Below are 27158 nucleotides of genomic sequence, written 5' to 3'. Positions count from 1 at the left end.
GTCAACAACTCGTTCATATAGTTGTTGCATCAGCATCAGTTAGTAGTAAATACCACTAATTGTTGGGTTTGTGGTCTTATGCCTCATACGACAGATAAAGGTATGCCATATTTGGTTCTGCCTTTTTCTTTTAATGGGTCTGTGTGGGCTTTACAGACCATGTTTATCTATGCAAATGAGGTACGCCCCTTACGTTCCCCTAAAGATAACTCCAGCAATAGTGCCTTGATAAGGGGAATAGTAGCTATGATCCGAGATATCGATGCATATAATGCTATTCCTAAGGATGTGGTGCAGGCTTATGTTGGTTGGAACGTGACTGGATATAGTACCAGCTTGACAGAGAAGGAGAGACGAAAAAGGTCTCCCCCTATTTGGATTGTACCCCACCGAGGCCATTTTTGTTTGCGAGGTACTGGTCGGAATCCGAAAGTTCAGCTAGGTAAGAGTGTGTGTGCTCAAACCTATGTCTATTCATCCCGGACTTCTCCACCGTTTGTGCCAGCTAAAGGCACATATTTTGTTTGTCAGGACAGCCTACACATGGTTGCCACCTGATTTTTCAGGAATATGTTATGTGGCGTTTTTGCTTCCCCCTACATACACTACTGCTTCGGACTATCATAGAACGAGATATGGTAGAGGTGTCTTCAATAAGGAAGATACTTCAGCACACGAAGTAGGAGATTTCTTCAAGGGCTTCCTGCCCTTTTGGGGTCCTATGATCAATAGTAGGCATATTCGACAGCTTGTCCGCGTTGTTGAAGCTACTATTAATGAGACAGCAGGTGCTCTTAGTAATGTTACAGCTGAGCTTCAAGCGGACCGCCTTATGACTTTGCAGAATCGTATGATATTAGACATCATACTTGCAGATCGAGGAAGAGTATGTAAATTGATTGGATCCAGTTGCTGTGTTTACATACCAGATAATGCCCCTACAGTGTACCAAGCCATCTCTAGGTTACATAAGATCTCTGAGTCTATCCATGTAGACGAAGGAGACTGGTCATTAATGGGATGGTTTTGGGGACTGCTGTCCAAATGGGGATGGAAGATTCTGACATTCCTTGGTATGGTTTTAGCCATCCTTTTCTCTTGTTGTCTTTGCATCCAGCGTGGTCCCGCCATTTGTAGTCTTTGTGCTACTATGTGTGTTCAGAGATCTCTCCCGAGAGAAGTAGAGAATAATAAAATGATGCTACAGCAACACTTTGATGACCTAATGAATACCGATATAGACCTAGATTCAGATTAACATGAGTCTTAGGTTATTGCCTACATAATGGCAAAAGGAGGGCTGAGGTTCTGTAATTCTCGAGTCTGACTCCATTTTGTTCTGTGCCACCATTTTGTGTTGCCCTCACGTAGGCCTGTAAAGGTAGCCTGGCGAACAAAGTGGCCTGGCCTTCTTAGTTCATGTATACATAAACTAGCTTTCTTTTTGACTCTGAAATGAACTGTAAGAAACTGACTTCTTCACCTGAAACTGACCTTGCAAAGTCAACTTCCCTGATCGATCTTTGTCGGAGATTGCCAATTAATGTTCAGGACATCGTTAACTTTTTAGTTTCCTTGCACATGCTTTATCTTGTTCAGCATCTGTTACGGTTTCTTTTTTATGTTTCTACATTACATGGGTTATGCTTTCAATTATAGGTTTGTCCGGCTTGTGGAGATTGAATTTGGGACATTCCTAATAATTAACTTTTGGGTTGGGATACTGTAAATTGAGTTTTTGCTATGTGATACTTTGTTTGAAAATGTATCTTATTGGCTAGAATTTTGTGCAGTGGGTGTACATTTATATAATGTGAATATTTGGTATAAAAGGAGACGTCTCGCCTTAGTAAAATGAGAAGTCTCCTGAGAATTTACACCGTGATGTATTTCTAGGATCACTGTTACTAGCTGCAGCTAATAAACTTGGTCTCTGACGCCATCCAGAAGTATTCCGTGCCTTTGAATACCAAGACAGGTGAACTCGAAGATCTTAGGCGTGCCACTGACGCCGCTGGGTTAAACCCCGGTTCTTCAAATGGCTGTTGCCAGTTGCTGGGCAAGTTTGCCTCTCTGTCCTCCTTAACCCCAGGAGTCACCCATTAGTGTACTCCTGATGTGGATACTTGAGATAGTCCACCTGTGAAACACAAAATCTACAAATTGAGTGATAAGGTCAAAGCTAGCATCAAGGAAGAGGTTTCCAAGATGCTAGCGTTTGGGATGATAGAGCCCTCCAGCAGTCCTTGAGCCAGCCCAGTGGTCTTGGTCCCAAAGTCTTCTGCACCTGGTGCCATACCTGAACTACGGTTATGTGGACTACCATGGACTCAGTGCCATCACCAAGACTGACGCACACCCCATCCCCAGAGCTGATGAGCTCATAGATTGGCTGGGAGCTGCACACTTTCTTGGTACATTTGACTTGACGTCTGGGTACTGACAGATTGCTTTGTCCGTTGGGGCCAAAGAGAGGTCAGCATTCTCAATGCCGGAAGGGCACGTCCAGTTCTTTGCTGGGCTGGAGGATTTAAGTACCACCTACCTGGATGATATTGCAGTGTTCAGCTCCAGCTGGGAGGATCACTTGCACCACCTCTGGGAAGAGTTGAAGGACCTGCAGAAGGCTGGCCTTACTATCAAGGCCAGTAAGTGCCAGATAGGGCAGAGGTCTGTGGTGTACTTGGGACACCAGGTAGGAAAAGGCCAGGAGACACCCCTACAACCCAAGACTGACACCATTCTGGCTTGGGAGCCCCCCAAGCCCAAGACAGAAGTGAGAACCTTTTTAGGTCTCACTGGGTATTTCAGTAGATTTGTCAAGGGTTTGGCATCTTTGTTGCCCCCTTGACTGAGCTGACTTCTAGGAAGCAGCCCAGTAGGTGATCTGGACTGAGGCTTGCTAAACCGCCTTTTATGCCCTTAAGGCAGCCATGTGCACGACTCCCGTGCTCAAAGCACCTGAGTTCTCGAAATAATTTGTTGTGCAGACAGCTGCTACAGAGCATGGTGTAGGGGCGTTACTCTCACAGCTGAACAAAGAGGACCTGGACCAACCTGTAGTCATCATTAACAGGAAGTTACTCCAAAGGGAACAGAGTTGGAGAGCGATTGAAAGGGAATATTTTGCTGCGGTTCAGACGCTATAGAAGCTATGTCCCTACTTGTTTGGGACTCACTTCCGGTTTCAGATAGACCACAGGTCCCTCAGATGGTTGATGCAGATGAGAGATGAGCACCCAAAAGCTTTGAGATGGTCCATTAACCTACAGGGTATGGAGTTTACAATGGAACTCTGCTCTGGTACAGAACCCGCCAATGCAGATGGTCTGTCCAGATTCTTCCGCCTTAGTGATGAGAACTCCCAGGAGGTCGGGTAATTCTCCCTTTCACTTTCAGCTGGAGGGGACACGTGTAAGACCTTGCATCCTTGGGATGTTTTCCCCTGTCTTTTTGCTTCTGCCTCTAGTATTTCCTGACTGTATGCTGGACTTCGATTTTTGCTGTTTTTTTTGTTTTTGGACTCTGGGCACTTTACCACTGCTGATCAGTGCTAAAGTGCAAGTACTTACTGTGTACCTTGTGATTATGATTGGTTATCCATGCTTTGCATATTTGATTTACTGGTAAGTCCCCAGTAAAGTGCACCGTATGTGCCAAGGGCCCGTAAATCACATGCTACAAGTGGGCCTGCAGCACAGATTGTGCCACCCACATGAGTAGACCTGCAAACATGTCTCAGGCCTGCCACTGCAGTGTCTGCAAGTGCAGTTGTAAACTGTCATGCCAACGTGGCAAGTGCATCACATGCCAGGCCCAAACCTTCCCTTTAAACATGTAAGGCACCCCTAAGTTGGCCAACGTTGCTCCATTGGCAGGGTGCTGTATATGTGAAAGGAAGGACATGTGCTGGTGTGTTTTACCTGTCCTGATAGTGAAATACTGCCAATTTCGTTTTTCACTATTGTAAGGAATCTCTTCTGTAGGTTATCATTAGAGCTGCCTTAGGAAGAGATAGAGATTTGGAGTTTGGGTTCCCAGAACTAAATATTTTTTTAAAAAAAACATTTTTCTGTGAAGGTTGTCTTTAAACTGTGTGTTTGAAAATGGCACTTTTAGAAAGTGGGCATTTTCTTGCTTTACCATCCTGTGCCTCTGCTTGCCTGTGGAATCCATGTCTGGTTTTGACTGACAGTTGGGCTGTTTGTGTATTCACTTGTCACTTGTCTCACAAAGGGAAGGCATATCCTAAATGTCCATCACCAGGCTTTGAGAATCCTGACCTAGAGTGGTGGGAGGAGATGTCACTGACACCTGAATAGGGTTGTGCCTGTCCTCTCACAATGCATTCTCCACCCACTTGTAGTGTGTGTGGAGCCAGGTCAGGGCAAGGTTGGATCTGTGCACTACAAAGACTATTGTTTGAAGGGTGCCTAGTTCAAAGGCGGAAAGGGGTATAAGTATTGGACCTGTAACTCCACATTTTTTAACAGTTCTGGATCAAAAGGGGATTCAGCCAAGAAGAAGAGCTAGAAAAGCTGTAGGAGGAGAACTGCCACTATGCTTATTGCTGTGTTGTGCTGGTCTGCTATTTGCTGCTTCTGTCTTGGGCAGAGGAAGAACTGGACATTACTTTCGTATCCTGCTTGTAGGAAGCTGGCTTTGTATATACTATACCAAAGTAAGGTATAGTGTGCACAGAGTCCAGTTGATCCACAAAGGCTTTACTGGAGTTAAAGTAGATAATACCTTACTCTCTTTTGTGGTAGTGTGGTTGAGCAATCAGGCTTATTAGAGGGCTGTACTAAGGATTAGTTGTACACACTCAGGTAAGAAGTGATTACACACACTCAAAGATTGAATCCATGACCAATTGTTTGGTATAAAAATATTACTTTGTTACTTTTATTTTAGAACCAGGAGAACCTCAGTTGCAGGTAAGTACCAGTTTAAAATAACAATACTTTTCAGGTACAATGGAAAGGTGTTTGCAAAAGCAATAAGAATACTTTAGAGTGATAATGAAAATACTTTGTGGTGTCAATCAACAGATGCAGTGACTTAGCAATGTGAAAGATAGACACTTACTGCAAATATCAAGAAATGCAATGCAATCCTAAAGTATGAAAACAGTTATGCACATGTACAGGTAAGTACTCGACTTACACATCCAGTCTTCGGAGGTTTAGACAAACACTGGGCAAGGGTCCGATCAAGGTAAGTACTGCACCACCAGCGGCACTAGGGCGGCCGGATGCAGAGGCCACTCGACCACATGTTAGTCAATGGAGAATGGGGGCACTCATAGAGGTGCTGGTTGCAGATAGGTACCCGTGTTTTCAGGGCTCAGGCCCTGGGGGTTTAGGCAAGCACAGGGGGGCCACAAGGCAGCACCAAAACTACACAAGCAGCAGCACAGGAGCGGCCCGGTGCAGGGTGCAAACACAGCGTCTGGCATCCAATGCAATGCTATAGAGGTTCTTCTTTTTATAAACAGGCTGCAGGTGTCGAACCGGAGGGCGCAGTCAGAAAACCAGTGACAGCACAGGCAATTTGGGATGTTGGAGGTCACAGGGGCATCACTGGTCAAGCTCCCCAAAGCCCAGGGACTGCGGATGCAGGAGTGCCTTTAGACATCGCATTTCTTCTTACCAGGCCGGTAGCGGTTGGGGGACCCTTCATATTCACACTGCAGATGCTGTTGTGGAGAGGTTCGCTAATGCTGGATTTGAGGTTAGGAACGCTGGGGAGACTTCACTGGAGAGGTGAGCACTCAGGCTCAGGCCATGTGCGTTGGGTGCCGAGTGGGCAGGACTCTCAGTTCTAGATGGCACAGGAGTCCTTAATGACAACCTCCCTTCCCATGTACTCAATATGGCTTTACTACACTTATATGGTCTAAGAATGGACTTAGACACAGTAGGAGCTTATTGCTCATGCAGCTATGCCCTCACCTGTGGTATAGTGCTCCCTGCCTTAGGGCTGTGAGGCCTGCTAGAGGTGTGACTTACCTATGCCACCGGCAGTGGTTTGTAGGCATGGCACACAGGGATGTGTACCATGTCGACTCTTCAGTTTTAGCTGCACCTAAATACACAGTCTGCAATGGCAATGTGTATGTATTAGGAGAGAGGTCTCTTAAGGGTGCATAATGCATGTTGCAGCCCTTAGAGACCCTTGCTTGTTACAATGCCCTTGGTACCACTGGTACCTTTTACAAGAGACTTATATGTGAGCCAAAGGTGTGTCAATCGTGGAAACTTTAGTATAGTTAGGGAAAAGAACACAGATATTGGGGTCTGGTTAGCAGGGATGCAGTACACACTCAGTCAAGTTTGCATCAGATATCAGGCAAAAAGTGGGGGGTTACTGCAACCAACCCCTATTTTCCTACACAGCTTAGCAAGGTTCTCTATGGACTTGTGTGTGCTTGCCTCCTGATGGAAGTCTCAGGGCCATCAAAGACTTTATCTGCAGCTCTCCTGAAATCATCTGCTGCAGCTCTGACCTGGCAAGTGGTGTCAATTCCAGTTCTGGGCCCTTTTAGGTGGGTTTGCTGCTTCAAGGACTGAAAATCCATGCATCGCCCTTCAACACCTGTTGTTCCTGCTGCAAGCTTGCAGCGCTGTTGAAAAACCAACACATCCCCGTGGTGCGGCCAAAGAATCAATGCAGTGCCTGTCGTGCAGCTGAGAAATTGCTGCAGTCTGGGCCCTGAACACCGTGCCTCTAATGTCGATGAGACCCCCGCTCTGGCTTCGACGCAGGCCCTGTTGTGCGGCTGAAGGAATCGACGCATCACCTGCCCAAGTCTGAGAAAATTGATTCAGGGCCTGTTTCGGCAACACATCGACCCAGAGTGCCTGGATTGTCCAGGCATTGTACCTGTGCGCTAAGTCTCTAATGATGCAGTAAGGAGCCGAGGCTGCGTGTTTAGAATTCAACGCATTGCTTCTCCTCGCAATAAGGAATCTATTCAGCACTTCTCCTGCATGCAGCAGAACTGACACACCCATTTCCCTGGGACTCAAGAATCGATGCATCGCTTGTTTTTTCACACTTCCCTCCTCTGCGGCTGTCTTTCATCTCAGATTTTGCTGCATCAAAGGTACTTTGTGCTAAAACCAACGCATCCATAGAGTTCTATGGACTATTTTGTTTAAACCTTTAAAATGTGATATCGCTGCTTATCTATGTCGAATGTTTGTCATTTTGGTCATGTTTGGTTTAGATAAAGATCTAAACTGGTGTTGTGTCCATTTGTAGTGTTATCACTGTGTTACTGTGTTTAATGTACAAATGCTTCTGAGATAGGTCTGACTGCTCGAGGCAAGCAACAAGGGGGTGAGTAGGGGTTATTTTGGGAGTGTAACTCCCTTACCCTGACTAAAAGTAAGGGTCCCTACTTGGACAAGGTGCATGTCACTGCCAACTAGAGACCCCCATTTCTAATATCTCCACATTTGAAATATGGTGGGAATGGACTTATCTTTTTATTATTGTGTACTCAATAGTTCTGCTTTTTTGGTGCAACTACTGTGTATGCAATTCTGTGTTACACAGCCAGCAAAAATGGGCCAAATGAATTTATACTGCATCTTTTGCACCTTTCTTTCTTAAATCTCACTGCCTGCTCCCCCTTAGGCTACTGAAATGATTCACACAGGGGAAGATGTCCCCAGTTACCACCCCATGTTGCTGGTTGTTAACTCATCAATGACTTGCAACTGTAATTGTGGTCATAAAGCATTGATACATTTCTCTATGAATTGGAAATAGTAAGGCGTAGTATCTCAAAAAGGAAGTTTATATAAGGTCCTAAACCCTAAGTTTGTGCACTACCATGAATTGCTGCTAGCTTTGATGGTGATCATTGCCACCCTTTACCATCCAGCACCTACATACCCTCGCGGGTGACAAGTAGTGCTCTACAAATCCAGTGATTGATGCTGAACACAATTCACAAACAGTTAATTGATTTATTGCGTTCCTCTGTATATCTCTTACTTAGATGCATCCCTCCTGTTTTGCTATCCATTTCTATAAAGGTATCAGTTAAATGACTGTTGAATAATTTATTCTGCTGGTTGGAATAATTCACCCCCAAAGAAATTAGCCACAGTCTTCCTCCCCCTGTGGGGGGGCAGAGAGCTCACTAAGGCACTAGGGATTAGGCTGGTTTTGTTTATGCATAGGGGTGTGTGTAGGGAAATTTAGACATATTTAGTAACATGGCTGTGCATCCCTTGGGATTTTCTTGAATAAATTATATTTCATAGAGCTCTATAAAGAAGTAGATCAATTTCCAGCACAGCCATAATTGGATGGTTCAGCTGATAGCATCCTGAGCAGGCAGGCAGGCAGGCAACCATACTGCACACAGGTGAGTTGATCTTTTTTCCTCAGCTCAGGTTTGTGATTGCTAAAACCTTTCTATGTATGTACAAAACACATTTAGCGATTTCAAAAAGTTTTGCATAATCACGAAATGTGTTAAGAAATGGAAACTGATTTGATATCTGGAAGAAGCATGTTCTAGGTATCCCTTCCAAATACCGAAACATTATAATGTGTGTCAATGTTTTGCGAATTTGGTAATGAAACATTGACATTTTACCAAACCCTGAGTTGGGACATAACCCATTTGCAAAAGGGAAGGGGTACCTTTGAACCCCTTCCTGTTTGTGAATGTACAAAAAAAAATGTTAAAGAAGAGGCCTCCTTTTAGTCAAACAAAATAAATAATAAACTTTTCTTTTTTAAATGCAGGCCATTTCTTTCAAGGATCCATAAAGACTTTTTTTTTACTTTATTAAAAAGCAATCACAGACATGGTGCTCTGCTGACCCCAGTAGGCCACCATCTCTGTGATGGTTGTGAATCACAAGTGGGTCGCAATTCACAACCTACCTCATTAATATTCAAGAGGTAGCTTCAATTGCAGCCCACTACAATTCAATACTTAATGAGCTTACCTATTAGTCCATAGGTCAGTTTGCAAAATACAGCACTGGTCCCAAAAATACTGGTTGTAAAATACAACCAGTATTTTACAAACACTGTTTAGTACATCTGACCCATTATCTCCAAATCTGAATCCCCAGGCATGGTTAATCATAGAAGCATATTTAAAGGTACATTAATTATGGGGGTCATCTTTTGAAAGTATGATAAGTATGATTGTGACTGGAGTGCTGATTCAGTGAGTCACTGAAACACCAATGTGGATCAATCAATCAATCAATCAATCATATCATTTGTATAGCGCACTACTCACCCGGAAGGGTCTCATAAATCATAAATAATGCTAGAAATGCTTGGTTTTTACTAGAGATGTTGCTTTTGTATTGCTAGTTAAGGTGTGGTCCCCAGATCATGTAGACTAGAACTCCAACTTTGTTGTGGTGTACTCCGATCATGTTTTCTGCAGCTACCAAATGAGTGAAAATAATTGAATATTCATGTATGTTGCAGAAATATATGTTAGCTGGGAAAAATAACCTTTAGCATTGGTTTTCTATATACATTGTTGTACAATGGATTGTTGGCATTGAACTAGCCCTGTTTTTTTTTAATGTTTTAGACCTTGGTTGTTGAAGTGTCTTGTGATGTTTTATGATGGAACCCTTTTGGCTCATAACGAACTCAGTAGAGCTGTGATATAGGAGACAGAGTACAATGCCATGAAAGCTTGATTTAGAATGTTCAGTTTTCAGTTACACGCAACAGAATAAAGAAATGTAATACTAAGCTCCGGTGTGGTGTAGTCATTAGCCAGGCTGGGGAAGACGCTATAAATGACAATGAGATAGGGGATAAGTAGCCTGAACAACAGTGGGCGCTCCTCTAAAGGGGTGTTTGGGCATCGCCCCACTGCTTTCTCACTACCATTTTATATTTCTGCTTCTCACACTGCGAGAAAGCAGAAGTGCCTGGTTGGGGGCGGGCGGGAGAGTGGGCGGTCCTGCTCGAGGGCAGGGGGGTAGTGGATTACCCACTGTTGTGGGTACTGACTGTTTGGTCGGCCCTTGGAGCCAACCAAACAGTCAGTACCCACAACAGTGGGTAAGCCAGTCCCCCCTGCCCTCGAGCACGACCGCCCACTCTCGCTTTTTCCCCAGGTAGGAGAAAATGGCTCGGGTGGGGCGGGCTTCGATGCGACTCACTTATCACAACGCTGCCATTGCAGCGTTGTGATTGGCTTAGGGTAGGGGAGGGAGGCTGCCTGCTGGCTGCTTCCTGTGTTCCAACTTCCTCCCTCCCAGCCCAGACCCCCACTCAGGAGGCCTGTGACAACCTGAACTCCTTCTTCCTAGAAAAAATCATTACAATAAAAAAATCCATCCCTCCCCTTCCCCAATCACCACCACCGGATAACTCCTCTAACAACCCCTCGATCTTCACCACCTTTCCTGCTCTGGATTCCACCTCCTTAGCGGAACTAGCCACCCGCGTGAAATCTGGCTCTCTGAACGACTGTTGCCCACCGTCTGTCCTGCGCAGCATTTGTCTTAATTTGCCAGATTGTATCACACTCTTACTCAACAGATCCCTCAGTAGCGGCATCTGTCCCATCTCCTTTAAGGAGGCCATCCTGGTACCCCTTTTAAAAAAACCTGGTGCTGACATGACGGAGCCGTCGAATTATCGCCCCATCTCCCTCATCCCATATTTTTCCAAACTCATGGAGGCACATGTCACCCGATGCCTGTCAAGCTTTATAGAATCCTCCTGCTACCTCGAGCCGACTCAGGCCGGCTTCAGACCTGCCCACTCCACAGAGGCCGTCATTGTGGCAGTCCTTGACACACTCAGGAGCAATGCGGACGCAGGGATCCCCCAAGCCCTCGTCCTACTGGATCTGTCGGCCGCGTTCGACACGGTGGATCATAACATCCTTCTCCGCCGTGTCGAGCAGGCAGGCATCCAGGGCGTCGCTCTTGAGTGGGTCAAATCCTTCCTTACAGGAAGAACACAGGCGGTTCGCCTGGGCCCTTACACTGCCAAAAAAACTCCTACGTCCTGCGGAGTCCCCCAGGGCTCCTCCCTCTCCCCGCTCTTATTTAATTTATACCTTCGGCCACTGATTCAGTCTCTTCTGAAATGGGACATCGTCACCTATAATTATGCCGACGATCTACAAATCATTTTTACTCTCAATTCACCACACGCCATTAAAACCTTCCACGGAGCCATGATCCACATCCAACTCTGGATGAACCAGAACCAATTGAAGTTGAACCCCGGTAAAACCGAGCTCCTCCTCCCTGGACTCAGTCACACCTACTGGGGCCCGCAGTTCTGGCCTCCGGAGTTTGGCTCCCCTCCTACCCCAGCTAAAATAGTAAAGAGCCTGGGTGTAATCATCGACGCCAAACTCTCCCTTGAGGCTCAAGTTGGAGCGGTGGTCTACTCTTGCATGCACCAACTTCGGAGGATCCGCAAAGTTCGTCACTTTCTTCCCCCTGCAGCACTTACCCAAACTGTCATTTCACTGGTACTCTCCCGCTTGGATTTTTCGAACGCCATCTATCACGGTCTTCCACAATTCTTGATGCAACGTCTCCAAGTTGTTCAGAATCAAGCTGCCCGCTTGATTCATGGAACCCCCAGATGGCAATCTGCCAAGCCTCTGCTCATCAACCTCCATTGGCTTCCAGTCGACCGAAGGGCCGCCTTTAAGGTGGCTTGTCTCACCTTTAAGGCCCTTCACTGCTCTGGCCCCACGTTCCTCAAATCTCTCATTCGCCCTCACTGCCCAACACGTAACCTCCGTTCAGCCCACCGTGATTTGCTAGTCACCCCTAAAAGCAAAACTAAGAAATTCGGCGGTCGCCGTCTTTCCTACCTAGCTCCTGTCCTTTGGAACCTCCTTCCTCTCTCAATCAAATCCTCCCCTTCCTTCCTGAACTTCAGAAAACTGTTAAAAACTCATCTTTTTCCCACACCTAGCTAGAACCTTGCCATCTGTGCTCCCCCCTCATTTGCTCTGTCTATCAGCGCCAGGAAGCTTCGGTGTCAGTGCGCTTTATAAATTGCACCTAAGATAAGATAAGGAATTGGATTCAGAAAACGCGGGAGCGGCACGATACCGGCGGTAAGGTAGGTAACTTTATTTTTATTCCCCCCCGCCTCCCCTCTCCCTCCTGTGAGCATGTTTGCTAAAAAAAAAGATGACTGTCCCCGTGTCTGACCTCTACAATTTCGTAGAGAAACTGTACTAAACGAAGGGGCACCTGTTTCGTCACACAAGATAATGACACAGTCTAAATCCCGTTGTATCTCAACTCTTGTTTCCTTTTATGTTGAAATACAAAGAGGATTTAGACTGCCGTAAATTATTCAAAAGGAGTTTTCAAAGCAGCCGGCTGCGGTTCTGATGCGCACTCAGATGTTGACGTTAAAAGGATTGCCCATGACTGTACATCAAAATGCATTTTGTATCACTCGGTCCGCATAACTGTTTTCAGACTGGAACAAAATTGACCACTGTAAATGCTGTTTCAAGAACGGTATAAAATGGCCAGTACCGCACCAGTGCAAAATTCCCACTGAACCTGGGCAAAACTGCCTGGCTCTGTAACTGAATATTGCAGGTAGGCTATTGGAATGCATTCATAGGAAGATAAACAAGCCGTTTTTTGTAGGTACCGTAGAACAAATGTGCTTAAAATATGGATGAATACCGATACCCAACCGCTAATTAAACCCCAGGTTTAATATTTAATAAGAGAAAGTATGCCTTGCACGCAGATCCCTTTCTCCCACCTCTCTTACTAGGCCCCCCTTCGCCTGCTGGTGTTCTGCGCGTCCATTTATTTTGAAATTGGCTCAGCCTATTAAGGCATTCTTTCCTCTTCAGATATGACAGCAATTCTCGAACAACCTACTCATTTTTAGGTCGAGGACCGGAGGCTGCGCTTGCGCAGTCTCCGGGAGGAGATTTAATGATTTGGAGTATGGGGGCTTGAACCCGCCTTTCTCCTCCATTGGCTGGCTTCCTAAACGGAGGTCAGCCATTGGAGGAGAGGGGAGTCACTCCAATAAAGCCTCATCTCTTTCGGATTTGGGGGTGTGTTTTTGGCGTTCTTTCGCCCTGTGACGTCATCCGTCACTCGGGACGCCAAAACACGCCCCCGAATCCGAAATTTTCGGATGTTTGCGGACGCCATTTTTTTTCTTGTTTCAAGTGCTGTGGGAAAAATAATTTCTTATTGTATGTATCTTCTCTATACACAGGTCGTAAGATTGTGTAAACCTGTGGCTTTCCTCTCCTTTGAGAAAACTCGGGTCTTTCTCGGGGAGGCGTTAAGTATTCTTATCTGTATATTCCACCTGATGGATTGTGCCTTCAGTTCTTTTTGAATCTCTGTAAGATGGCCGCTGTTTGTCTCCTAGCAGGTTATTTCCTTCTTAGGCCGTTCTTTATCTTTCCTCACAGAGTGTGCCTGCCTCCGATTGGCCGCGGGAAGAGTAGATATTGACCTCCCCTTGTTTCTCCTACGCGTTGCACTTAAGGACAGCGTTGCCGTGCAGCCCGTACGGATGCGCCACCCAGATACATTATCGACACTCTAAAGGTAAGCGGGGCTTTGTTTTTTCGAACTCTATCCCTGCCTGATACCTTCCTGAGCCCCTGACTGGCGTTCAGGTGTGATCTTCGGTCTCTGCCCTGTATCTTGGCAGGGATTACGGCTCTTATATCGGATTACCACTTAATTCCTGTATTCACTGATGGCAGGTTATTGGGTGCCTGTGAAGCGTCCTCCAGGGTGGTACGGCCGTATCCTTTGCTGGCCATTCTTACGCTTCCTTTTGCCCTGAATTCCCCATTATTTGGAGATGGTTGCCCTTATTTACAATTCAGTTTTTATTCTCTTTCTGCCCACGGTCATATAAAACATACTGCATCTTTAAGGCCATGTGTATGAGTTATGGCTATGTGCGCTAGGGTTTATCTATGTCGCCCTTGTCTTTATTTATCGCAGAACCTGCTCCATGGTTTGCCGTGGAGAACTATATCCAGTTGGAGCCACGCGATATACCTTGCTGATTCATCTCTGGGTGCGGCCGCCGGCACTACCTTCACCTTTTGGGCTTTTTTGGGATCCATCATATGGGATGCCCTGGCCTATGTTGTTGGGCTCTTGCCATGGATCGATTGAGATGAGTGTTCTCCTCGCTTTTCCTGAATTGTCATCTCCCGTTTATTATTACAGATTTATTCAGGATCCCCTACCTGGAGCGCTACAGTTATTTGGGGTATTGCCTCCTTGTTTTTTAATTACAGGTACCTTGTGATGAGGCCAGATAATATGCTTATTTGATAGCCTCATCCTGCTGGGCTGGCATGTTGGATTTACACCTGCGCGATTTGTCCATAACTTGCCCTGGCTGTACTTGCTTCCCTGCCCCCTGGCTCTGCTTGCTCCCCTGCCCCCTGGCTGTGCTTGCTCCCCTGCCCCTTGGCTGTGCTTTCTCCCCTGCCCCCTGGTTCCCCTGCACCCTGGCTGTGCTTGCTTCCCTGCCCCCTCGCTGTGCTTGCTTCCCTGCCCCCTCGCTGTGCTTTCTCCCCTGCCCCCTCGCTGTGCTTGCTCCCCTGCCCCCTGGCTGTGCTTGCTCCCCTGCCCCCTGGCTGTGCTTGCTCCCCTGCCCCCTGGCTGTTCTTGCTCCCCTGCCCCCTGGCTGTGCTTGCTCCCCTGCCCTCTGGCTGTGCTTGCTCCCCTGCCCCCTGGCTGTGCTTGCTCCCCTGCCCCTTGGCTGTGCTTGCTCCCCTGCCCCCTGGCTGTGCTTGCTCCCCTGACCCCTGGCTGTGCTTGCTCCCATGCCCCCTCACTGTGCTTGCTTCCCTGCCCCCTCGCTGTGCTTGCTCTCCTATGTGTGTGTGTGGCTCTGTGTGGCTCTGTGTGTGTGTGTGTGTGGCTGTGTGTGTGTGTGTGTGTGGCTCTGTGTGTGTGTGGCTCTGGGTGTGTGTGTGGCTCTGGGTGTGTGTGTGGCTCTGGGTGTGTGTGTGGCTCTGGGTGTGTGTGGGGCTCTCTGTGAGTGGGGCTCTGTGTGTGTGTGGGGGGCTCTCTGTGTGTGTGTCGGGCTCTGTGTGTGTGTGTGTGGGGCTCTCTCTGTGTGTGTGGGGCTCTGTGTGTGTGGGGGGGCTCTCTGTGTGTGTGTGGGGCTCTCTGTGTGTGTGTGGGGCTCTCTCTGTGTGTGTGGGGCTCTCTCTGTGTGTGTGGGGTTCTCTGTGTGTGTGGGGGGCTCTGTGTGTGTGTGTGGGTGGAGCTCTGTGTGTGTGTGGGGGGGGCTCTGTGTGTGTGTGGGGTCTGTGTGTGTGTGGGTCTCTGTGTGTGTGGGGGGCTCTCTGTGTGTGTGTGGGGCTCTGTGTGTGTGTGTGGGGCTCTGTGTGTGTGTTTGTGTGTGGCTCTGTGTGGATAGCTTTTTTTGTAGGTGGCTCTGTGTGTGGGTGGCTCTGTCTGTGTGAGGGTGGCTCTGTGTAGGGGCCTCTACGTGAATGACTGTGTGGGTGGCTCTGTGTGGGTGGCTCTGTATGTGTGTGTGGGTGGCTTTGTGTGTGTGGCTGTAAATGCAATAGGTCATGCACTTGCGAGTGATTAAGCTATTGGCATTGTAAATGACAATGCCATTTATTTAACGATTAAGCTATTGGCAATGTAAATGACAATGCCATTTATTTATGATTTAGAAAAAATAAAAATTTCATGAGCAATGCCAATAGCTCTACCTTTAATGATGCCGAGACCATTGCATTGTAAATGCTTGTTGAAAAATTAACCAGAGACCTGCAGAAGTAAACTGCGATTTGTCTCCCCTGAATAGCGCTCACCGGTGCTGCGCACAAGCCTTAACTTTGCCAATGGATGTTTATCTACAGCCTGCAAGTAATATAGATGTATTCAAGTAATATAGCGAGCATTTGCAGATAATACGTTAGCATACTGATTTCTTGTAATTTACACCTCGCCATATTTTAATAGATTTTCTTTATGGTGTTCAGTAAAACTTTGTCTCTACTTACGTCGCCATGATCTTAGATATTTGCTTTTAATTATGTACTGTTTGACTAAACAAGATGAAGCAACGTTTCATATGTGTTTGATGGGTTCACATTTTTGTAGCACTTTTTTTGTCATTGATGGCTGCGGCTGAATTTCAGAGGTACAAGCTTGAATATTTTTGGCTAACTTTTCCCCAGTCATACATTCGCTTCAGAGGCACAGAACTGACATGCATTGACTTTGCTTGAGCCCTACCAGCCTTTCTAAGGCACTAGCTGATGTGTGACACCTTGCTCTGTCGCTACTGGTTTGGGCCTTCCATAGGAGACCCCTAATTTCCCTACAGATAAGGCCACCTCTGCTTGTCCCCTAAAGCCTCTAATAACAACCACTCTGATATTATAGGATAGTCCAAGCATGCCACAGATGTAAAGCATTCGCACAGCACGGATAGCTGCAGTATGATACCATCTCTGTCAAACAAACTAGCATCTCCAACAGCCCAGAGTTTTGTGCAATGGTAAAATTATGTGCAAAGGAAAAAATAGTTAAAAAGCTCAATCAGCTACCTGAGAAAGTTCACTTTTCTGAAAAAATGTTTACACAGCTGTAAACATGGCATGATTGCAAAAGGTTCTTCTCCACACGATTTTGTTTAGGTATCAGTGATAGAGGTGTATTTATTTATCATTTGTGTACAGTTCTCTAAAGAATCCTGCAGGCTCGAGATACAGATTGAGGAAGACAGAGAGAGAGAGTGTGTACGGGTTAGAAAGAGAGGGTAAGAGTTAAGTATGTGTGTGTGAGAGAGAGAGAGCATTATGGGGTCGATTCCAATTCGGGAAAAAAAACGTCCGTACGATTTGTATCTGGAGCCCTCTCCGTACGAATCGTACCCGTCCGTCCAAGTCGCGTAGTACGATCCGTATTCCGTGAATCCGTCCGAATCATCGCGATCCGTACGTATTGCAAGTCTGAAACCGTGAACCGTACGACTCGTACACATGCCGTACGACTCATACACATGCCGTACTACCCGACGAGTAAGATCCGGACCGGGGTATGAGGACGCGATTCGTACGGTCCACGTCAGGTAAGGGCGAGTCGTACGGAAAAGCACACAAACACATACACACTGTAAGGTCCGTACACCCCATGATCGCAGGGGTACGGTGCGTACCCCTGCGATCTTGGGGTGTACGAGCCATACCCCATGTACGATGGGTGTACGAGCCGTACCCCATGTACGATGGGTGTACGAGCCGTACCCCATGTACGATGGGTGTACGGCTCGTACACCCATCGTACATGGGGTACGGCTCGTACACCCATCGTACATGGGGTACGGCTCGTACACCCCATGATCGCAGGGGTACGCACTGTACCCCTGCGATCATGGTAGATACGGACCATACCCGGGGGGGCCGTTCCGTACCTGTTTTGGCGAGAACTCTGCTTTTACGGCAGTTTTCAGCTCCTGTAGAAAAAGGGACGTACGGTGCGTACCCGACACGTATCGTACTTGCTGGGTCGTAAAAACCAGCCGCGAACCGAACAGATGTCGCGTACAGCGGGTTCCGAGGGAGAATCGTACGGAGATTAGTCGTACGGTCTCTGTACGACTCGTACGGAGTAGGGCTCCTGATATGAATCGTACTTTGTCGTACGTACGGGGGACGTTGCAGAGTACGATTCATACGGGAAAAATGCTGCAAACGGCTATTCGGAGCGGTTTTTCCCGAATCGGAATCGGCCCTATAGTGTGTGTGCGAGTTGGAGGGGGAGAGGGTAAAGTGTGTGCGCGCATGTGTGAGAGAGAGCAGGTTTGTGTTAGAAAGACCATGTGTGAGAGCAAAAGACTATGATGGGTATAAAAGAGGGAGGGAAGAAGTAGTAAAGTGTGTGTGTGTGTGTGTTTGATACTTGCCTCCCAGGCCCCTAGTTCATGCCAAAGGCACAAACGTTAAATGTTGACAGTTAATTGTGCACACAATGCTCTGTGAATACTGACTGCAGCACACATTGGTACTGACCTAGATGAACGAGCATGCCTTACTAATGATGTTACATTTACATACACGTTTTAATCTGTTGCTAAAGGGGTACACTAACCAAGAGGAGAGGCAGGAGTCAGGAGCGGGATGTTAGGGGGGAGGAGGCTGAGTGTCTGACTATTTGTCTGCATTATAATTCCTATTATCAGATCTGTTTGGGTGTCTCTGCTTTACAGTTTCAAGACTGAGATGTGTCTGCTTGTTAGTTGTGTATTTGACTGTCTACTTGGCAATCCCCAGTAGAGAGGTGTGTGTACACCTGTGAGTGAGCATGGGTCTCTGTGGAACTGGGTGAAGGTACAAGAGCAAAGCTGGATGAAGTGAGGGGAAGGGAGGAGCAGTGACCGATCTATGTTTATTAGGCCCAGCACTAATTGCTTTATTAACCTTCCTGCTTCCTCAGATTTGCTTCAAAATGCACTGTTTGTCCACTCTTTTTTCAAAATTTTCTTGGGGGTAAACCACCCCAAACACCCCGTAGGTTGTTCACGCTCGCTCGCTACTCTTGATCACCACAGTGCAGTATCAAAATATTGTTACGTCTCACCACTTTAAAATGTCACCAGCCACCACTGCTGAAGAATGACTGTGCTCTCCCATAGAGTGTGCAGTGGTTCAAGCAAACTGCTCATGCATTCCACGTTTTGTGCTGTCAAGGAATAGAGTAAGTGTTTTACACATGTAGAGTCAAAGCGCAACTTCAGCCACTGTGAAGCAGGTGAAGATAATGGTAAAATTGCAAAGAATTTACGCATCGATGGTCAGAAACATGGTGGTCAAATGATATACAAACGGGTACCACGTTGCCACACAAGATAAAGTTTTACATTATACGGAGTGTTAACACTGAAAGTGGATTCAGCTTTGTTTACAAAGTACAGCTGCTGATAATCATAACTTGCAAAATAATACTGCAAACAGAAGCGCTACAAGGTGGAAATCAACAAGGTTTTAGAAAATGCTAATTGACAATTGGAAGAAAATAAATAAAAGATTTGCTGAATACACTAATGAGAGTAATTGTACTACAGTACTCAGAGAAGTTGGCTCAAGGAGAAGTATTTGGATTTGTGCTCATGGAGCCGTCCGTACCAGAAGAGTTTCATTCACAGAGTTGCAGAGTGGGACTTAGAACAACTTCATAGGTCTTTGAAAAATAAGGAGCCGAGAGTGACTCTCGAAATAGTGACATTTTTCAGATGGCAGTTAAGAAAATCACGATTCCAGATAGCATTAAAGATTAGTCTGAGGCAAGGATGTCACAAGGTCTCACAGATGAGTTGCCTAAACCAAGTCACAGGGATCCAGTTCCACACTGGTATTCAACATTGCTGCATTCCTGAAAGCACCACCACCACCTTTCAATACTGCCAGAAATCTAAATATTGGCAATAGATGTACTTTTTGGATAGAGACATTTGATGATTTCATTAATGCACTTCAAGGGCCTGATAAGTAACTGTGGGTGAATTTTGCGGTTCTGCGGTCCGCAAATTCGCGTGAAATCGCAAACAAATCTGCGAATTTGCGGATTTTCCCGTGAACTCGCGGATTTTTTTGAGATGTGCACTGGAGTACTTTCTACTGGTTAATCCAGTAAGTGATACCTCGTTGGGTAAATGTATAGTGCTTTTTCCTACACTGCAGCTGCGTAAAGGGCCAGATGATTTGTCTCCACTGACCATGTGTGCCTGTAACTTTGCCACCACGCCAAAAGACACCGAGGTCCCTTGAGTGAGCTGTCCATCATAGTTGGGAAAGGGCGGGAAGACGTTTGATACCGCTAGTGTGTGGCGCGGGGCCAAACGGACGGGGCTCCTATGCGTGTCAACATGCCTCTTGTGTATAAAGGGTCAGAGAGCGAGCAGGGCAGCAGGTGAGGAGAAACCAGCCTCCTGGTCACAGGAACTACACGGGGATTGCGCTCGAGAAACCCATAGATTCAAAGACCTCCCTCGAGTATTACAGCTAATTTTCGATGGCAGATATGGGGTAAAAGCACACTTGCCCAGCCTCGACCGTGCTCACTAATGTTTTGGACTGATTAAAACGTTACTGAATTTGAGCTTCAACTCGGGCACCTGCTTTATTTATATCTGTAAGTGCTTCCTGTTGAGGTTTAATTTTTGTGACAGGAGCCTCGTGCCAGAATGAATCCTGCCCTGCATAGTTATCCACGAAGATGCCACCGTTTTGTCATGTGCAATACCTCTACTCAAATGGAGTACTTTCTACTGGCTAATCAGTAAGTGCTACCTCGTTGGGTAAATGTATAGTGGTTTTTCTACAGTGCAGCTGCGTAAAGGGCCAGAAGATTTGTCTCCACTGACCATGTGTGCCTGTAAATTTGCCACCGTGCCAAAAGGCGCCGAGTTCCCTTGAGTGAGCTGTCCATCATAGTTGGGAAAGGGCGGGAAGACGTTTGATACCGCTAGTGTGTGGTGCGGGGCCAAACGGGCGGGGCTTCTATGTGTGTCAACATGCCACTTGTGTATAAAGGGTCAGAGAGCGAGCAGGGCAGCAGATGAGGAGAAAGCAGCCTCCTGGTCACAGGAACTACACGGGGATTGCGCTCTAGAAACTCATGGATTCAAAGACCACCCTCGAGTATTACAGCTAATTTTCGACGGCAGATATGGGGTTAAAGCACACTTGCCCAGCCTCGACCGTGCTCACTAATGTTTTGGGCTGATTAAAACGTTACTGAATTAGAGCTTCAACTCGGGCACCTGCTTTATTTATATCTGTAAGTGCTTCCTGTTGAGGTTTAATTTTTTTGACAGGAGTTTCGTGCCAGAATTAATCCTGCCCTGCATAGTTATCCACGAAGATGCCACCGTTTTGTCATGTGCAATACCTCTACTCAACTGGAGTACTTTCTACTAGCTAATCAGTAAGTGCTACCTCATTGGGTAAATGTATAGTGCTTTTCCTACACTGCAGCTGCGTAAAGGGCCAGAAGATTTGCCTCCAGTGACCGTGTGTGCCTGTAACTTTGGTCCCTTGAGTGAGCTGGCCATAAAAAAAAAAAAATCCGCCCGCAAGCTAATTTGCGAATTTGGCGGCAATTTCTCGAGATTCGCAGATCGCGAAATTGACAAAAATCCGCAAATTTCAGGAGCGGAACAGATTTTTGGCCCATGCTTACTGATAACAAAAAGATTATCAAATATCTCAAAAATCTTGCTGGTAATGGTGTGAAAGAAGTCATAAAGAAAATGCTGCAAACTGACGAAGAAATTACATATTGTCTGATTAAAGAAACGCTGAATCTCAAGTTCAATCCAGTGCCAAACATTGATTACAAAAGATACATTTTCAATCAAAAACACTAAAAAGTTGGTGAAAACATTGATGATTTTGTGGATCGACTTGATACGCTCATTAAACACAGCAAATTTAATGAATTTAATGCTAAGGAAGCTATGCAATTTAGCGTTATTTTTGAATGCTTGTCAGATTCATTCAGATGAGGGATGCTGAGAGAAACTCTTAGTCTGGAGCGAGTGTTGATGGCTGGCCGAGCTGAGGACCATGCTGAAAGACAAGCTGCTGACATGGAAGCCATAAGTGCCCAGAGTGAATCAGTCACGAGTATAAAACGTAAGCCAAAGCAAAATTATGAAGGACACAAAGTAATTTCAACACCTAAAAAGAATTCCTATTTTAGATGAGGATTTTCCTTTCCACACAGAGGTAAATGTCTTGCTATTGGACAGATATGTAAACGCTGTGGGAAAAAGAACGATTTTGTGATGGTTTGTAAAGCAAATGCAAAAGTATATGCATTATGGCACAAAGACAAAGGCAACGTTTTATGCACCCCCACATGGCCAAGCACGGATGTCAATTGAGGCAAATACACATTGAACAAAGTCGATCGTCATCTAAATCATCATCAAACAGTTCATCTGCCTCAATATCAAGTGAAAGTTAAGAAGATGATTACGACATGTTGATGTTTACCTCAGAGAAATGGGCGCATGTCGGACTAGCGGCCTGTGAGGAAAAATGTCAGGCAAAGAAAAGTCGACATGCCAAAGCACCAAAGTCATGCAAACATTGTTCGAAAATGATATTGACAAAAAAGTATTGCTAGATATCTTTCATCATCGACAGTGGTGCATCAATAAACATAATGCCTGAAGAGAAATACAATAAATTATCTCCATTGTCCTGACTTACTCCATCAAAAACCAAAGTGTACACCTGGGCTGCATCGACACCCATCAAAAGTCAAGGGTAATTTGTAGTGATACTGAAACACAAGAAAACGAAGGTGCAAGTACCCATCCATGTGCTCCAAGGTACAGCAGCAATTGCCTGTCTGCTTAGTTTTAGTACCACTGCTGATATGGGACTGATTTCTGTGAATTACATCATGAATGCTCACCTCAAAATAGTAAGTCAATTTCCTTTGTTGTTTCATGGTTTGGGAAAGCTTAAGACTATGAAAGTAAAGTTACATATTGATGAAGATGTCTGTACTGATGCTCAGAGACATACAATGATTGCTTTCATTTACAAGAAACTGTTGAAAAAACTTGAATCATTACTTAAGCATGACAATATTGAGCATTCAACTGGTCCTATGCCATGGGTTTTTCCCATAGTGGTAGTGCCCAAAAAGGACAGTGAAGAAGCTGTTTGCATATGCATTGACATGCGTCAAGCAAACAAAGCAATTGAGCGAGAACGACATCCAGGTCCATAAATTACTTACATGATAACACAATTAAATGGTACAAATATCTTCTCTCGCCTTGATTACAATAAAGTTTACCAGCAGTTAGAACTTGAAGAAGATTGGTTTCCATATTTAGATGAGAGGGTTGAAAAGGAACTCGAGGCCTGTCCTCTATGCAACTGCCTTTCTACAAACATTACTCAACACAATATTACCATGTCAGAGTTCCCGAAACATGAATGGGAGAGAACAGCCATCGATTTCTTTGGTCCAATTGATAATGGGCATCATCTGATTTTAATTGTGGATGAGTACTCACGTTTTCCATTAATAGAGGATCTCTCATGCACAACTCATGAGCAAGTCTTTGAGAGCCTAGACGTCATCTTTGCGACATGGGGCGTTCCAGCCATTTTGAAGTCTGATAACAGCCCACTGTGTTACAGTCACACATTCAAGAATTTCCTGGAGCATCTGAACACAAAGCATCAGAAGGGTACACCTTTGTGGCAGCAGGCCAATGGATTTCTTGAGCTTTTTATGATTGAAAGAGGAAGCAGTGCAGCTTGCAACTCTTGAGAGGCTCAGTTTAAAAACTGTATTGAATTCAACCCTACAAGCTTATTGTTCAACACTGCACTCAACCACAGGCGAGAGTCCTGCATTTGATGTTCAAGAGAACAATGACAACTAAGTCACCTCAATGGACCAACCAAAAAGAAGGACTTGGTTAACCAGAAAAACATGAAAGGCAATGCCGACAAGTGGTGACATACGAAGAGCATTGAGTTTCAGACAGGAGATCTAGTGATCACCCAGCAAATGCGAAGGAGGAAATCAGATTCTCCATATGATGCTGAACCTTCCTACGTTGTTTACACCAAGGGACATATAGTGACTGCCCAGCGTCCCGGAAAGTCTGTTACCAGGGACTGTACTCACTCATCCTCTGAATGAGATGGTGAAGGAAAGACTGAACCTGAAAACACAGTGACTGCTGTAATCTCTGACAGTGAAGACGACAATTCCCAAGTTCCTGTAACCAGATCAGGTTGATTGATTAAAACGCAGAGAAAGGTTGCTTAAAGAGATGTAATTGTATACATATATATGCTGATTTGTAACATTTTCTATTTTTTTATTCAACAGAGGGGGAGATGTAGTGTCTTGTGAGGTTTTATGACTGAACCTTTTTGGCTCCTAACAAAATCCATAGAGTTATTACGTAGGTGTCATAGTACAATGCCATGAAAGCTTGTTTTAGAATGTTGAGTTCGCAGTTACATGCAGCAGAATATAGATATGTAATTCTAAGCTCTGTGTGTGGCATAGTCATTTGTGGATACAGAGGCTGGGGAAGATCCTACAGTTGTAACATACGTTTCACAGCTCACCTTTCCTAATTAAGCTGTCAGTTAAAAAGCCTTTTATGATAGGTAGGAGGAGAAGGAGAGCGGTGCAACTCAAAGTTAGCATTACATTATGTATAAATATATTCACATTGCTGTTTGGTAATCTAACTCGGGTAGACAATATATAAAATGCATAGAACCTGACTAAATACTTTCTTTAGTCGGCACACACAGCCAACACATACTAGCATTCCTCATGTGGATGGAGTTCATTTTTAGCCAAACATACTTACTAATTACAGGATCCACTGATAATAGCATTAACCTATAATGGAGTTGAACAACTTTAAGTTGGCATGAAATGTACGCTCCTTAGACTTAAGGAAATATAGGTATCTTATGGAGATACAGAATACATGTGCAGCTTGAATACAGACGCAGAATACATGTCAAGCTTTGGATCTGAAGAGGAACAGACTAGTGTAGCAGATGGCTATCTGCTGGAAGTGATGCTAAAATGCATTGCCTCAGACCAGTGCTTAATTTGTAAAATATGAAGTGCCGGTGCTCAAATGTTTGTCGGTGACCACACCCACTTCTCACTGGCTCCACCCACTTTTTCCACTGGCTCCACCCTTACTCTATTAGCTCCACCTACATCTTAAACTGGCACTGCTATAAGTCAGACGTAATACCTGATCTGAATTTCAGAAAGGGAGCCTTCCTCATAGTAAGATTTTGATAGAAGGTTCCCCTGCCCTGTGAACATTTTGTCCATTTGATGCACAAGCTTGGAATAAATGAGCTAAAATCACTAAAGCATTGAAAAGGGTACATTTCAGTGTTCTATGTGCTGATTTGGGAAAAGGACAATACTGGGGTAAGGTATGCTATTTTTAACAGTCTATTAGTTCAAAAATACACCTTTGACATAGCTTATGTCCAGACGGACCTCACCTACCTATATCTATGCACACAGTATTGACAAATATACATACAGATTAACACAGTGCATTGTAATAATGTGAACAGACATATGATACATGGGCTTTGTTTAGCAGAGCATCTCAATATTATGAAGAGAGATCATGTGCCTCCTTCAGCGGGGGAGCACGTTAATAATGTGGAGGGAGATGCATTGCACCCACATTTAGCAGGGCATTTAAAAAGTCCCAACGAGACATAGTTGCATTGCATCTTAGTGACACAGGTTTTCATCAGCATTACCATGGTGCACACAGCACCGAGTGGAGAATCTCTTGCAGTTGCCTTCCCATCAACTGCAGTGCCGCATTGTGAATGATAATGGCATGCCAATGCCTACAGTAATATCAGCCTGCCCTTAAGTAGAATCAACAGCAATCCACATGGGTGTCATCACCATGCACTGTCTATAGCATCTGCTACTGCTGTAGAAGTGCTATAGATAACATGGGAGTCCTACAGTCCTCTCAGCATGGGGATGTACGACATTACAACGCATGCTTTTACATCACATGCTTTTACAACGCGAGTTTTACAACGCATACCATTACAACGCATAGCGCTTTGGGGTGCTGGATAGTGAATAGTTTAATTTACTATAACAACACCAGTCCCCGTGGACATTAGGGAAGGTGTTGGACAGTAAATTAAACGTATTCCCTATCCTAGAGCGCCCCCCAGCGCAATGCGTTGTAATGGTTTGCGTTGTAAAAGCTGCAATGTAAAAGCATTGCGTGGTAAAAGTTGCGTTGTAAGTGATGTTTCCCTCAGCATGGACCTGTCCTAGGCTGCTGAGCCTATGACCCTTACTGACCCTCAGATCTCTTGGAGTTGTACTTGTACCAATCTTCGTAGCCTGGATTTAGACCCTGAGCAGAGCTCGGTACATACTGTGCATTATAAGCTGGGGTTCCACTTCCACACTGAGGCTTTCACACCTAAAAAACCTGTGTGCCTGTGTATGGCCGGCGGCGGCTAGTCTAGTACTAGGCAGCTGCTGGCCAGGCAGTGCAGTGCACTGATCTCATAAGTCATCATTCATGCAGCATGCTACACAGTCACAGACAATACTACCACACAGTGACGTGGGGTGGGGATGACCAGCTGACGACCGCCACCCCCCCTCCCAAAAAAAAAGCAGTGTTGCGTTGGTTTGGCATGGGCGGCACATTTATTAGCATCATGATGATAATCATGGCATGGGCGCATGGCGGCTACCATGGTACTACTTAAGTTACTTAACTAAGTTAACTTCTTATCTTCAGTACTAGTGTCTACTGCTTAACTACTGCTGTTAATTATTGCTAAGTTAAAGTAAACTTAGTGGTTCGTTAGTGTTGGCCGGGCTTGGGAGATACTGACTGCAGTGCAGACAGTGCACTGCCTTAGGCTGCTGCTTAGGGCAGCATTAGGCCTTCCGCCTGCCACTGCCAGCCTGCCTGCCTCACCTTGTGCTGCTGTTGTTACCATACTGGCTACTACAACAGTACTACTACTAGTAGTGCTGCGCAGCTGCCAGAATGAGTCCTCAATGCCAACGTCGTCGTCGGGTCGCGCTGGTTGGCTGTCATTGAAATTGTTCAACGGGCCCAGTCGGTGGGTTGGGGTGCGGCCGGCCCCGGCCCGTAAGGATATGCTGGGGCCACGGCAATAAATAAAACGATACAAAAGGGGATGATGGACGTAGCGTTTGAGCAAATCAAACACACACCCCCAGTCAACTGATCTGGGTTTAATCCAACACCATTCTATAGCTCACTCAGCCACCCCAGTTCAGACATGGCCATATGCAAATCAGTCTGACCCTGTGCCTCATGTGAACAGTCCAGCCCGAACTGCCAAGCCATGTCTTCCCTGGACCGGAAACAAGCATCCTGGGACCGGTTTCGGATTCATAATCCTCATCAGCCAGGCTATCTTGAATAAAGTGGCCAAGTGAGCAAGGGACTCAAGTCTGAGCATACCCTGCCACACTTAGGGTGAACAAAGCGATACAAAAGGGGATGATGGACGGAGCGTTTGAATATAAAGAGTGTCGTTGAATTCACACTTTGAATTCGGTGAAAAGTGGGTT

The sequence above is a fragment of the Lissotriton helveticus genome, chromosome 9, assembly GCF_964261635.1.
Source record: "Lissotriton helveticus chromosome 9, aLisHel1.1, whole genome shotgun sequence".
In the NCBI taxonomy this organism is placed as follows: Eukaryota; Metazoa; Chordata; class Amphibia; order Caudata; family Salamandridae; genus Lissotriton; species Lissotriton helveticus.
This window is presented reverse-complemented; position numbering follows the sequence as displayed.